Genomic DNA, 14,541 nt, shown 5'->3' on the forward strand with positions numbered 1-14,541 from the left:
TATCCGACTTGCGACTAAATTACTTGGACTTGCACTGCCCATAGACGACGTGGAGCAACTGCGGAAGGACATAAGCCAGGACTATGTCATCGCCCAAGAACTTAAGATAACCTGTGGGTGGTTGTCTTTGAAGTGCGGTAAGTTAATGGCAGTCGCCTCTGCGGCACTTCACGTAGCTCAGCATGTCGACTTGAAGGAACTTACGGCCTCTTGGAAGGACTTCAAGAAGGACAGAGAAGTCGAAAAGGTCTTCCAGGCAGCAATTGCTGAAGTACCTGATCAAGTCGCCTCAAGTACTTAGTCAAGTCATCCCTAAGTACTTGGTCAGGTCGCCCCCAGGTTATTTCCAAGTCGTCCTTAAGTCATTCTCAAGTACTTATCAAGTTCCTTCAAGTCCTTAGATATAAATGGAACCAGAGTCGAAAGTAGAGCAGCCCCAAGAGGAGCAACGAATCACCAAGGCTAAATCCCCAGGCAGAGTTGCCGCGGGAAAGAAGCTCGCGGAGATGAATAGGAAGAACAAAGCCAAAAAAGAAGAAAAGCTGGAGGAAAGAGAAGAGGAATCCTTTATTAATCCTGGGTACGTCATCGGCGCGTTTGGAGTCATCATAGCTGCAGGCAGCCTTTACTTACAATGGTGGGCAACGAAAAAGGTAGAACCACCAACATATCACGCACCCGTGCACGCACCTGTGGAGCCGCCCGTGAAAAAAAGTAAGATCCCTGAAATGGAGTAATAACCTTCTCGCTTTGTAATATAATGTCAACCGCGTTATTGAAAACTGTTGAAGAAGCAGCTATCATTACTTCCATCGTTGCGGGTATTGGTTGGGTAGGTAAGAAAGTGCTCAAAGAAGACTTTACTGAAGACCCAAGCAAGAGCTTCGCTAATTTTGCTAAGATGACCGCTGCCGTAGGCGGGGCTATCATGGTAAAGGATTACCTACGGAAGGAAAAGTACCTCCCTACGGTGTAATATATATGGCTAGCGTGGTCGCAGGTGGAGTTATTGCAGCTTTAGCATTCACTGGAGCTAATTATGGTGGTCAATATTTGGATAGATTAGTCAGAGGCGACAAAAGCGGAGATTTAGCCGCCGAAAGGAAAAGACACGACTTAGCGCTAGAGAAATATCAGCGAGACGTGGCGGCTTGGAATGAAAAAAGACAAGCTTACAGGGATTGGTTGGATAAGAACTACAAAGACAAAATGCAGGCAGACAAGAACTTCGAAAATACAGACTACGCCTTTAAGCTCTATGCGCAGGCGCACCCCGCGGCATTAACGGGGTTAAGAAAGCCTCAGTTCAAGAATTACTACCAGCCTTCTAAGAAACAAAAAGATTGCGAGTTGCTCTTCGTAGGAGTCGCAGGGCTGGCAGGAAGCGTAGCTTTGGCGTATCTGCTCTGAGCTGCGCTCAGGTCACTAGAAGGGGACTTGTCCCCTGTAATATATGATCGTCTTTTTGGAAAGCGATAAAAATAACTTTACCACTTATTTGAATCCCCCCATTAAAGCCCATAAGGTTAGGCTGGTTAGTTGCTCTTTGTACAATTCTTGGTATAATTTAGTCAATGCCTTGGTCACTGAGCATAAAGGCGGCGGTAATTATCAAGGCGTATTGCTGCCCGATGGACATTACACACCAATCACCCTTGCTAAGGAATTAGCAAAACACGGTTATACTCTCACCACGGGATTGCCGCACGAAATGACCTTCAAACATAATATGCCAAACTATTCAGTAACTTTTGGAAAGCTTGACCCATTGGGATCTTTATTATGTGCCTCGGGCAAAACAATTACCGACACAGCCATACCCGTGAAATGGAAAGTCGCATCCTCTTACGAAGTCTATTGCGACTTGGTCAATAGTTACAACAATGGAGAAAAGTCTTCTCTTATGTCCAAGTTTCTGCCCAAAGGTAATCCATTTGACCCAGTAGAATACACTCCCATTTCTTTGAGCTATGACTTGTCTAATTTGGTAGAAAGCATAAACATCACCATTAAAGTGGACGGAGAGACGGTGGATTTTAACGGACGCAAGATCAATCTCGTCCTGGAATTCATATAATGGGCCGCGTAGAGGACAAACTTAAAAGGATTTACTATGGGCCCGAAGGCTATTGGAGAGGAGCGTCAGGCTATTAAGAAACTCGCGACCGCGGCCAGGGTATCAGAAGAAACGGCTAAGAATTGGTTAAGAAAGCAAACCCTCTGGCAGGTTTATCTTCCTGTGCCCAAGTACATTCCCAGGCCCAGCTTTACCGTAAATACCCCTAATGAAGTTCATCAGGCAGATTTGCTTTTCTTACCGCACGACAAGGTGAGAAGAAAGACCTATAGGTACGCTTTGACCGTAGTTGATATCGCAAGCAGATATAAGGACGCCGAACCCATAACCAGCAAGGATTCTGGAGAAGTCGCAGAAGCCCTAGGTAGGATTTATAAGCGCGTCTTGAAATGGCCTAAGCTGCTGCAAGTGGAATGCGGGGACAGACCCTGAAGCTGAGTACCACAGGGGTCAGAGCATCGTCGAAAGATTTAATAAGACCCTGGCTGAGCGTCTCTTTGGGTACCAATATTGGAAAGAGCTGGAAGATCCCTCCAAACGCAACAGGGAATGGACTCAGAGGCTCCCCCAGGTCGTCGCGGCTTTGAACAACGAGGCGGCCAGGGCTACGGGAATATAACCCAAGGATGCCATGAAAAAGAAACACGTGGAACACAAGTCCTACGTCAGAAGTTCGAGGGCGGTCGGACTGAAGGTAAAAAAGCTGCCCCCGCAACTTAGTGGTCAGATACCTCTATCAGCCGGGAGAACTCGAAGGTGGCAGTAAGAGAGCCACGGATCCTAACTGGTCCCTGGAAACGTATGAGATTTCGAAGTCCGTCACCAAGGAAGGGCAACCCGTGTTGTATTACCTAAATGGCCCAAGTCGCGGATTCGTCAAGGAAGAGCTGCTCATAGTTCCCAATGACTCAAAGTAGTGCTGCTCCACGCGCCCGATTACACTCTAGGCATGTCAGTCTTACGTTACCTCTGCAATGCCCGCGTTTGTTATTTATGCGATCCACGGAGAACTGTTGATCGTCATTCGGATCAAACCTCCATAGTAGCGGTATGTTACATTTGGCACACCTTGCCCCTTTCTTATAGACGTCGTCCACGCATAGGTCGAATTTGACCCCCGCATAGCGGGGATCCGTACTCTTTTCTTCGTCGTGCCGCTTGTAGCGAAGGAGTTTCTTAGCAATGTTCTCTTTAGGCTACGTCCTCTGGCGCTTATCGTAGCGCAATTGCGGACCCCAGGCTCTTTTTAACTGTTTGGCATACTCCACACGGCTTACGGCGGTGTAGATAAGGTTGCTCCAACGTAGCCGCTGGTCTATGATCCATAAGGTTTCTTTTATGGTAAGCCCTTGCGCGCTGTGGACTGTCATGCAATAACCCAAGCGCCAGTCTGGATGGGAGGTTATTTTTCGACCTTTTCTATGGGTACCCAGGCTTTATCGTGCGTTACTGCATTTCGCAGTTGGATGTCGGTACCGGGTACCCAGACGTCTCTTTTTTGCATGCGGGTGTCGTGGGGTTTGTAGCAAACAGGTACGGGATGCGTAGGGAAGCGCTCTCGGTGTATATTTAGCAAATCCTTTTGTATGCGAGACTGTGCTGCGCGTTTGCTGCTCAGCACCAGATCCTTTGGATGCCATGTGTAAAGGAAGTCCTCGTATTTCTTCGCTCGTACGCGTTTGCGCAGTGTCTTGCATTGCTCGGCATCACTAAGGCCCCTTAATTCCGCTTTGAGGTTTCTTACTTGATCCTTACTGCGGTAGTCGGTGTTAATTTCCTCCGCATGGTCTACGAACCCCTTTAGCCATTCGTGGGGCATCTCTCCGGCTATTGGTGGAGGCTGGCAGGGATCTCCGGCGAATATCACTTGACATTTCCCGCGGAGGAATTCTACGAACTCCTGCAGGATTTCCAAAGGTACGGTGCAAATCTCATCCCAAAGTATCACCGGCGGTATGTCGTGGATGGGTTCTGGTACCCACTTTTGGCCATTCCAACGAAAGAAGCTGTGGTACGTTTGAGCGTCGTAACCCATTTCGCAGAGTTCTCTTTCCAAACGATGCGTTGGCGTTAGCACCTTTACTTTTGGAAATAACTGCAGTACGCGCGTCGTCTTACCGCTGCCTCCCGTACCGTAAAGGTAAGAGAAGCGTTGGTAAGAGATTGGGTCCGCAACTGAAGGTAGAGGCTCTTTGGTAGGCGTTACGGTGCCCTGGGTGTGCTCGCCGTGATATTCTACGCGGCCTCTCCAAGCTTTGATCTCTTCGTCTTTGACGCGCCATTGGCCACTTTCCGCTAACTCGTCTTCTGTGTAGAATTCTTTCATCTTTTCTAAGACGTGCGGTTTCACGTACAAAGAATCCGTGGCTACACGCGGAATGTCTTCTTTGTCGAACCGCAGCAGCATCGCGAGAAGGTTAATGTGCGCGTAGGCTAACATGCTGGCACGCAGATGGTAATACTGCGGTCGATGGTCCTGGTAGTAACACAAAGCATTCCACTTACGTTCTTTTTGCTCGGCTTCTATGAAATAGTCCCACTTCTCCACGGACACCATGGTTCCTTGGTCATGGGCGCGCTTGATGAGGAAGCTTAGTTCGCCTTCGTCCGTTATCAAGCGACGCTGCATATGTTTTTCTCCTTCTTTAGCGCCCTGTGTGAATTTACCTATAACAATCCGCGCTGTGGGGTTGTGCTCTGGGAGCCATTGTGTAAAGGCGCTATGACAAAGTATGGCTTCATGCGCTGTGTATTCGAGCAGCTTACGCTCTTCAAAGAACTTCAATAAGGGCACCGGTATCCATTCTTTCTCCTGCAGGTGCTTTCCGTACCATGCATAGATTATTGGATGCAGGCCCGACGCTAATTTGCAAGAGGTCAATCGTACAAACCCCGTTGCCGGGGAGTCGTAGTGACCATCTAGAGACACACGGAAGAATTGGGAGTCTGGATGTCCGTAACGGTCGTAATATTCCTTACAATCTCCTAGACCTTTAAAGCTTGCAGGGTAACAGTGTTTCATATCCAAAGACACGTATTGGTCTTCGTCGTATTCCATGTTACACAGACCACCGTGACCGTGTTCTACACAGGCTTTGGCTATGTCTCCGAACTCTTTTGGGGTAGGTTTCCATCCATTTCTTTTCTTTGCGGCTAAGAAGTCCAAGCTGCGACTGCTAAGGACCTCGTCAGAGAAGTCTTCCCCTAAGGTCTCACAGGCGCTTTGAATGCGCTGTTAATCAATTTCGGGTCGATACAAAGTGCCGTCTTGTGTCATAAACTGACTTCCTTCTGAATCCATCAACCAAATGGAATTCTCATGGATTAACTCTGCCAATGGAGAATTCTTATAGACCTTCGTTTCCTTCTTTCTTGGGAACCGCAGTTCGCGCCAGGCGTGCCCATTGTGCTGGTAGATGGCTATAGGCGCACCACGGCCCCCATATTTGTGTGTTCCGGAGTAAATAAAGCCGTCGGTGATATCTTTCACATGGAGTCGCCTCTCCAGCGCCGTTTCTAACTTCTTGATGTTGTCTATCGACCCTCCGGTCCTATTAGTATCTTTTTCCCATTTCCTGATGGCTTCTCTTCTCTTTAAAGTCAGTTTACCGCCCCGAGAGGAGTCTTCAAAGAACTCTCTTACCAACTTCCCTACGCAGTTACCGGGATGTCGCATCGGTTTCAACTTCTTAACGTCTGGCGTCTTTATCTCGTACGCACCGTAAATGACTACGGTAACCGGGTAAGCAACCTCGTAGAACAGCATGTCTATTCCTACCAATGCTCCCGGGCGTGTGGTTTCGTTTAAGACGAACAGGTCCTTCTTACCAGACGCCCTGATAGGATTGCGCCCCTTTTCTATCATCCACTCGCCGTCTAAATACTTTATGAACGTTAGCTCCAACCGGTAGTTACCTTCGGGTATTAAGTTAGTTATTCTTTCAGCCCTTTCTTCTGTCATCGTCTCGTCTGTATCTCCCTCCTTAAATGTTGTGAAGGCAAAGTCCGCATCCAGGCGATCCAACACCTGAGTTCGCAGTCGGCGCACAGTTTTGTTACGAATGCTTGTGATGGTGTCCATCTATATGTAAAGGATATCTTAACCTCTGTTTGCGATATCTTTGATTCCCAACACAGCAGCCGTAAGGACTTGTCGCGCGGGTAAATCCCGCTGCCGGCGCCTTCCTTAAACCGCCTGTAAAACCCGTAAATCTTTGACATTGACCGCGAGTCCCCCTTACTGCCTACGGGTTTTGTACGGGTAAAGTGGTCAAATCGGATATTAGCCTAAAAGTCCGTAGAGTTGGCTCAAATAATTCCCGCGGCCGGCACCGTTACGTGGGGGCAGGTAATGCTTTTTTGGGGGGGGGCTGCAGCTAGTGTACCGGCTGAGAAGTTAAGGATTTTCTTGGGGGAGTCCTTGCTAATTGAGCAAAATGCTCTTATAAGCAAATGTATGTGAACACAACAGGAACTTCGGCAATTGCTTTGGCAACGTCATTTCGTTTGGAAAACCGAATGTTCTTGACCGTTTTCGATAGGGGAATCATGTTCAACAGCAAATTTCCAGCTAAAATACGTCTTTCTAGTAGTTTTCATCTCCCCCGTGCCTTCCCCCCAGAGCTGGCTTTGTGTCGCAAACAATGGCTGTGGATGTTCTATACTCCACATTACATTGTGCCTTTCAACTCTTCCATCATTCACGCTAGCACCCACCAAACTACATAGTCTGGTAGCCCGAAGCAGCAGTAAGGGGGACTCGCGAAAGGGGTACCGGGAACGACCAGGATTTCCCGCCTCAAGTGGTTGCCGTCCACAGCGGGAATTACCCGTAGGCAGGTATTTTGGTAAAGATATTCGTTGGATATACGATGCATGAATGTAGAGAGTTTGTGAATGGTTTCTGTGTAGAGTGCCTGACTGTAAGGGTGCGCATACCTAAACCTAAGGGGTTTTGGTGTTGTTGTAAGAAAATGCAAATAGAAGACGACACGTCAGCGCAGTGTTACGAGTGTGGTAAGAATATTCGTAATGCCGTACCAAACGCTACCAGAGAGCAGTATTACGCTAATAGAGGTCGCAAGAAGACCACATACAAAAGAATAAAATACTTTAGAGACTGGACGAGTCATATCCAAGGTTATCGACCGGTATATTTAAACAACGAAGTAAAGAAGAAAATCATAGACCACTTAGAAGAGCCAACCCCGCAAAGTCTACGGAAAACGCTGAAAAAATTAAAACTAGGAAAATATTACAAAGCTATTCCCTATCTTTTGTCTGAAATTACCGGTAAGTCTATTCCCGAGGTTTCTGATATGAGCAGAGCCGAGTGGATGTTTTGTCGGCTGAATAAGGATATTCCTTATTATCCTGACGTAATTCACGAAATATTTTACAAAATAGACCCCAACCACCCCCTCTTGGGATGGATTCCGAGAAAATAAAAATGCAAAACTGGCGTTTATTTTGCCAGAAACCCCACTGGGGAATGCATCGCGCAGAACACCAAGCTATCCCCAGTGGGGTTTTTTGCATTTTGGGCTTACGGGGCTTATTTCATCCCGCGCCAGAGGCCCTCTAGTACATACACATATATCTTTCTTACGACCCACCAGAGGGTGAACTCCGGACAGCGTCCCGAGACACCCCCTGACTTTTCCAATCGCGAAACTCCCCATCGCGGGGTTGAATCGCACTTTCTACCCCTCCCCCCACGGTTGCTGTGAGTGGGGCAGGCTTTTTTTTTCACTCACAGCAACCGGTCCAAATGCGTCTACAGCGAGGCTTGAACTCGGGACTTTAGGCCTCCCCAGCTCCAAAGTCCCACGATCGCAAGCGAACGCCAGACACATCTGGACACTTATGTATGTGAAAATTATTATATTTAATTTGCATATGAACCAGACAGCCGGCGTTCGATATGTAAATAGAACCCTGTCACGATATTTACTGAGCAAGCTTTCTTTGAAGCTCTTCTTTTGCCTCCTGGTAGATCTTTTTGCGAGATTCCTCGGAAAGATCTTTTACGACTGTTTTTTAATTCCTTATGTCCGTCTTTAATTTCTCGTATTTGTCTTCTTCGGCCAGAATAAGCGAGAATTCTACGTCGTCTATCTTTCTGTCACGCAAAGCCTTTGAGACAAGATCGGTAATTGTATTTACTTTAGCCCTTGACAGAGCTATTGTCGTGTCATGCTTGGATATTTTGCTTGACAACTGTTTCATAATACCCGTAGCAACAGCAGAAATAATACCACAGGCTGCCCCAACGCCGGCCAAAGGAACTCCAACGATTATTCCCGGTCCGGTAAGCGAAGTAGCAACGCCAGAGCCCGTTAACACAACAGATATGGATCCTGAAGTTATCGCAATCTTATGTAGCGTACTCCGGGCTCTGACGTATTTCTTCCTAACTTTTTCGTAGTGTTTTGCTTGTCCTTCCAAGTAAGCCAGGATTAAATTTGCTTTGTTGAGCCTAAAGTTTTCAGCGTTTAATTCGTTAGGTCCCTCCCAAGGTAAATCAGGATAAAGTGGAGGTGCTGATGGTATAACATCCATTATATATACTAATGTACGACGCTTTTGGGAATGATATTGAGGAGCAGCCACATCATGACAGCCGGGATTACTAGAACTGGAGGGCCTTTAGGAAGATGTTTCCGCATGCAGACCCTAGTAAGTTCGAAAGAAGGCCCGATGGTATTTACTATAACGGCTCCAGGATGTACATCAATGCGGATTTGAAACCCACGTTGATCAACAAGATAGAGGATCGGCCGAAGCATCCACGACATGAACCCACACATGTTGCGCCTAAACCAACACCCGTTAAGCCCGCTTGGCCAAAGGATTTAATACTTGGTACCAGCACCTATCCTATTCCGGCCGTGGAGCTCACCGATAAGCCGCAAGACATTAAGAAGCTCCCATTTAAGATCTTCGTGACACCATCGAAGTTTTTCATAGCCAAAACGAGCGACGTTTTTCAACTAACACCGCCAGCCGTGGAAAACGTGAGTGATTACGCCAAATGGTCCGAAAGACCAAATATGAAATATTGGTCCCAGCAATTAAACTTTGCCGTGTGGTGTGCGACAAGCAGCTGCGGTATTGGCTATGACTTAATTAAACCCGATACCCAAACCGGTTCTATTTTTAGGTTTCATGTATTGTTTACGATTAGGAGAGTTTTAAGCGAGCTTCAAGCCGTACTGCCATGGACTAATAGCTTTGTTTGGACCGGCACCAGATATAATAAGAGTGCCTTCATTAAATTATGTAGGGAGTTTAACGTAGCGAACCCCGACTTTAGGTCTAAGGGTCGATCTGAGAGTTCGGATGAATTTAACTTTCATTACACCAGCCCCCACGAAGATTCTCTTACGGCATACTACACATCCACCCATAAGGATAGAAGTCAGTATAATTGGTTCATACCTCAGAAAGGTAAAGGATTGACAAAGGCAGGTTTGGTTCGCATAAATAGCAGCATAGAAGCATTTGTTTACTGCGTCTTAGGAGCGCAGGTAAATACCCGCAGTCCAATGATTGGTGCCCAAGGTGCTTCACAGGAAACGCAACCGGAATTCCTAACTTTATTTGAGTCCGCAATAATAGAGAACGACATATCCAAGTCAGTTCAAAGGTATCAATTAGCGGTGCAGCAATCTAAAGTGCGGCTGGATTACGCCTTGAGTCCTGGTTGTTGGTTAATGCCAAGTAACTTGGTTATTAACACCAATTCCGTTGTGGGTTACAACAACAAGCTGCAGCGAGCTACTAAGGATATGAAGTTTGGGGTGAATGACGTGAACTTTGATACTACCAAGGGCATTCCTCACTTCGTAGAGAAAACAAAGAAGGAACACACAGAAAAGCCAGCGGTCAAGAAAACATCAAAGCATATTCCCGCAACCATACGTGATGAATTTGACCATGACTTATTAAAAGCCGGCTTAGCAGCTGCGAGCATTGGTCTGAGTTATTATATATGGCGATGAAAAACCCCTACGTAGCTGGAGTAGATTGTGTCTATACGACTTACACAGGCGAGAAAAAATACACCCAGGCATCTTGGGTTGATGTCACGGGCATGTCCGTGAATTGGAACTACTCGGGAAAGAAGTTAATCCTTTGTAGTATTTGCATTGGCACGAGTAGTCACGCCAACGTGGGCTTCAGGTTCCTGGATGACAATGGCATACTGCAGCCTATGCGTGTGAAGACAAACAACAGGGAGCCTGCGCATTTCTCCGTAGAGCCGCCAACGAATAGCGCCGAAAATCCTTCCGTTTGGACTTTCCACATGGTCGCCGATTGCCATGGGAAGGTAAAGCTGCAAATGCGCGTAGATGACACCGGGAGCGTTTGCATAAATAGTATAGAAAATCAGAGAGATACGGTTTATAATCACAAGACCATTAGCACTCTTACGGTAATGAGTCTATAGAAGGGAATTTATTCCCTGAAATATATGAACCCACACGCGAAGGAAGATTGGTTTCTACATTTTTTGGAGGAGAAGGACTACTTAGAACAGCATTGGCATGACACCGGGCTGTGGGTGAAGGTTGGGGGCCTGGGATTGATTATGTGTACCATTTGCATTTCGACGGGGTATTCGTGTAATGTCGGGTTTAGGATCGTTGATGAGAATAACCATCCATTAGTACCTTACAGAAAAAAAGATAACAATAGGAACCCAGCTCATTTCTCGTCGGAGCTCCCACCGTTAAGCACAGAAGACTTAACGCCGGTAACTTTTCACATGATAGCCAATTGTCAAGATGCGAAGTTACAAGTTCTCCCCAACGACGTTGTCTACCTTCGGATAAATGCCGCCCCGTCAAAAGATCCTCCAACGAATGCTGTTTGGAATCATAAGACCATTTCTACTATGACTGCCATACCGCTAGTTCCGCATTATCAAGGCGGCGCGAATACTATCTTTACTTATCCCCAGTCGAGAACGCCTCGGGTGCCTGACGACGATAAGCCACCAGTAATACACAAGGATAAGATCAACCCTTCATCTTCTTCAGGAGTACCACTCCAATAGCTACGACTAATATCCAAATGTTATTCCCCACAAACTTTAGCAGTTCTCCGCCGGCCCTAAGTGCCAGGCCAAGAACGCTACCCAGCAGCCCAGGAAGACCGGCTGCCATCTTTTTTCCCAAGTCCGTCAGCCCATTGCCTAATTTCTTTACGCCCGCGCCTGTAGCCTTAAGCGCGGACAAGATCACGCCTACTACGCTCGAAATAGCGACCGCAAATGCCAGTGGAACGCCATACTTCAAAAGGGCTCTTTTTACCTTTTTCTTGGTGGTAAGTCCCAATTCTCTTTCCAGGTTGTCCTTTTGCGCTTGTAATTCCGCGACTCTTTCCTGAAGGGCTTCTAATTCCCTTTGTGCTGCCTCCCTTTCCTCTTCGGGACCAGTTTGGTCATTAATTATTTCCTGCTGCCGCTCTATTTGTCCCTCCAGGTCTTCAATAGCCTGATCTCTTTGCCGGATTTGTTCTTCCTTAGTGTTAATTTCGGCAACCAACTGCCGCCGTTCCTCTAAAGAGCCAACTATGGTGGTACGTAAGTTCTTAGCTTCTTCCTTGCTTATGTCTAGGTCTTGCAGGGCAAGTTCGAAGGCCTTTTGGGCTTGGTCCCTATCGCGTAGGGCTTTGTCTGTTTGTTCTCTCATTTCTATTATTCTTTGGTTTTTATCGTTAAGTTCTCTCTTTTGAGCATCGAGGAGTAGTCGGTTTTGTCGCATGTATTCTGCCTCCCTTTCCTCCATTGTTTCCTTTAGTCCTTCGACTTCCCTTATCGCTTCGATGCCTTTTTGTTGCCGCTGCATTAGGGTCTTGAACTTTTCAAAGGCTTCGCTGGTGTTTTCATCGTTTTCTCTTAGTCTTTCCACCAAATTAGGTCTTCCTAATGCGTTTTTGATTTCTTTTGGGAGATTACTGGTGAGCCTGTCGGAGTCTCTCCTTTGGTAGAGATTATACCACTTATCCCTTCCTTGATACTGGATTTGAATTTGCTCCTTATCTCCGGTTTGGAAATTAAGGCGGGTCAAGTCCACATTTGGAAATTTCTCCCTTACGTCGTCTAAAAGCCCCCTTAGCATTTCAGTTCTTAGGTCCGTGGAATCCAAGTTTTGCAATTCCAAATATTCTGGAATAGGTCGCCCTGGGTTCCTTGATTGCCACTTATCCCCTAAGGAACGCCAGGCCTCGCGGGCCCTGCTGCCATATTTGCGTCTTAGATTGTCAAAAAGGCCCCGCCCGTCAACGTTGTCATCAGGAAGTAAAGACTCGTATTCTTCGTCGTTAATGTCTACTTGGCCTTCTTCGGTAAGGGGGTCAAAATCCGTTCCTTCTACTTCCATTATATATGATAAGCTCAAAGTTAAATCCCAACGTATTAGCTAAGCAGGTTGGCGGGCTGAAAGCAGAACGCACCTTTCACCGGGTTACATTCACACCTTCTAGCGCAAAGCCAGGGGAAACGCTGTACGTAGGCGTGCCCCGCCTAACAGATAACCTAGTGTTGGTTCCTGGCACCCTGGCGCTAAGGTTTGACCTAGCAATACAACCAAACACTGCGGACGTGCGTTACGTCGTCAATAACGTGGGTAGAAACCTCGTTTACCAAAATACGCGTAAAGTTCGCCGGGGAATCCTTGCTGGATTTAAACAGGTATGATTTGTATACCACGTACAAAGACTTATGGTTGACTGCATTTGACCGCGCGCAAAGGATAGAGCAGGGAATCGCCAGTGATGCCATACGCAAGGTAAGGAGCGCAGCCTCTGGCGCCTCAGGAGAAGACGAAATAAAGACGGCTTATGGTACTAAATATGTCGTTCCATTAGATTTCGAAGTTATCACGAACCACGGTGCATACTACCCAAGGCAGCTAAGCGAACTGCAGTTCGAAGTAACCCTAGCAGACACTACAAACATCCTGCAGGGAAAGGACGTAAGTTCCTCAGCCGTCAACCCATACTCCGTTACTAACTTAGAGCTGCAGTACGAAACGGTATACAGCGAAGACCTCGCACGTAGCGCCGGTATGGAATACAGCGCCGGGAAGGCTTTCCTTTACGATCACGTCGTGATGTACAAGACGTTCAGCTTTACAAACAACGTCGAAGAGGTCATCAACCAAAGTATTAACCTTCCCAGGCGCATCCTCACAGCGATAATGTTGCTGTTCGCAAAGACATACACGGCAGGATTGCGTGACTCTGAGGCGTTCTTTAATCCTAACATCACTAACGTAGGCGTTAGCAATAACGGAGTGCCTAATAAGGTTTACTCACAAGGGATAAAGCCCGAGGACATGTACCGGGAAGTCGCGCGTAAGTTTGGCGACCAAATTGGCCCAAAGGAATTCTTTAAGGATAAGTATGCGCTGTGGATCGACATGCGCACAACGAACGACGAAGACTTACATGGTCAGGGTTTACGCCTGGTAAATACCCAGGACGGCATTACGTTGGAGATCAAGCGCACCAAACATGCCAGCGACACTACTAAGATAAACGCGTACATTTTCGTAGTCTCAGACGCGCAGCTAAGCGTGGAAATGAATCAGCTAAAAAGCGTTGCCTATTAAAATATTCCTTACGTATAATATGCAACCACATTCCGTGTTTATATCCGAACCTGGTTTGTACGAACTGATATATAGCTCCAAACTACCCAAAGCTGTGGAGTTTCGTGATTGGGTCTTTGAGGAAGTCCTACCCGCGCTGCGTAAGACGGGTAAAAATGCAATAGACAAGCGCTTCGACGGTCCAAACAAGTTGGTATTTAAGATCGAAAATGAATTCGACCTGCATAAAAAGGTAGTGGACTACATCCGCAGGTTTTACCCCCAAATGCTCGTGACCCCCTGGTCTAGGCGAACTGCAGGACGGCGACAGTAAACGCATAAAGTGCTGGCAGAAAGGATATCATCGAGGGCAACCCGACCTGCTCATCCTGAATGCGCACACCCATTACCGTGGCTTCTGCATCGAGCTGAAGACTCCAAAAGGCAACGGGGTATTATCCGAGGATCAACGCCGCCTCTTACAGAGGTATGAAGAAAACGGTTATAAGGTAATGATTAGCAGCGACTACGATGTCAATTGCAGGGAGATCACGGAGTATGCACAAGGAATTCGCCTGCCATGTAGGTGGTGCTGCAAGCGCTTTAAAAGCGCGCAGACTCTGGCAACGCATTTGAGAATATTCCATAGGTATAATGGACAAGGATAAATTTAACGAGTTAAAGTTCATACAAACGCACTGGAGGGATTTAACCGTGGGGGAGATTTACGAGATAAAGAATTACGTGGTCTTCGAAGACATCGACCGCCTGCGTTTGGTCTTAAAGAATAAAAAAAGAACATACACCCTTTGGGCGCCCGATAGGATAAGGTACGCCATCGAAGGGCAGGACGTTACCCATGTT

The sequence above is a fragment of the Actinia tenebrosa genome, unplaced genomic scaffold, assembly GCF_029948245.1.
Source record: "Actinia tenebrosa isolate PJP-AT-01 unplaced genomic scaffold, QUT_ActTen_1.0 PGA_scaffold11__36_contigs__length_13525064, whole genome shotgun sequence".
In the NCBI taxonomy this organism is placed as follows: Eukaryota; Metazoa; Cnidaria; class Anthozoa; order Actiniaria; family Actiniidae; genus Actinia; species Actinia tenebrosa.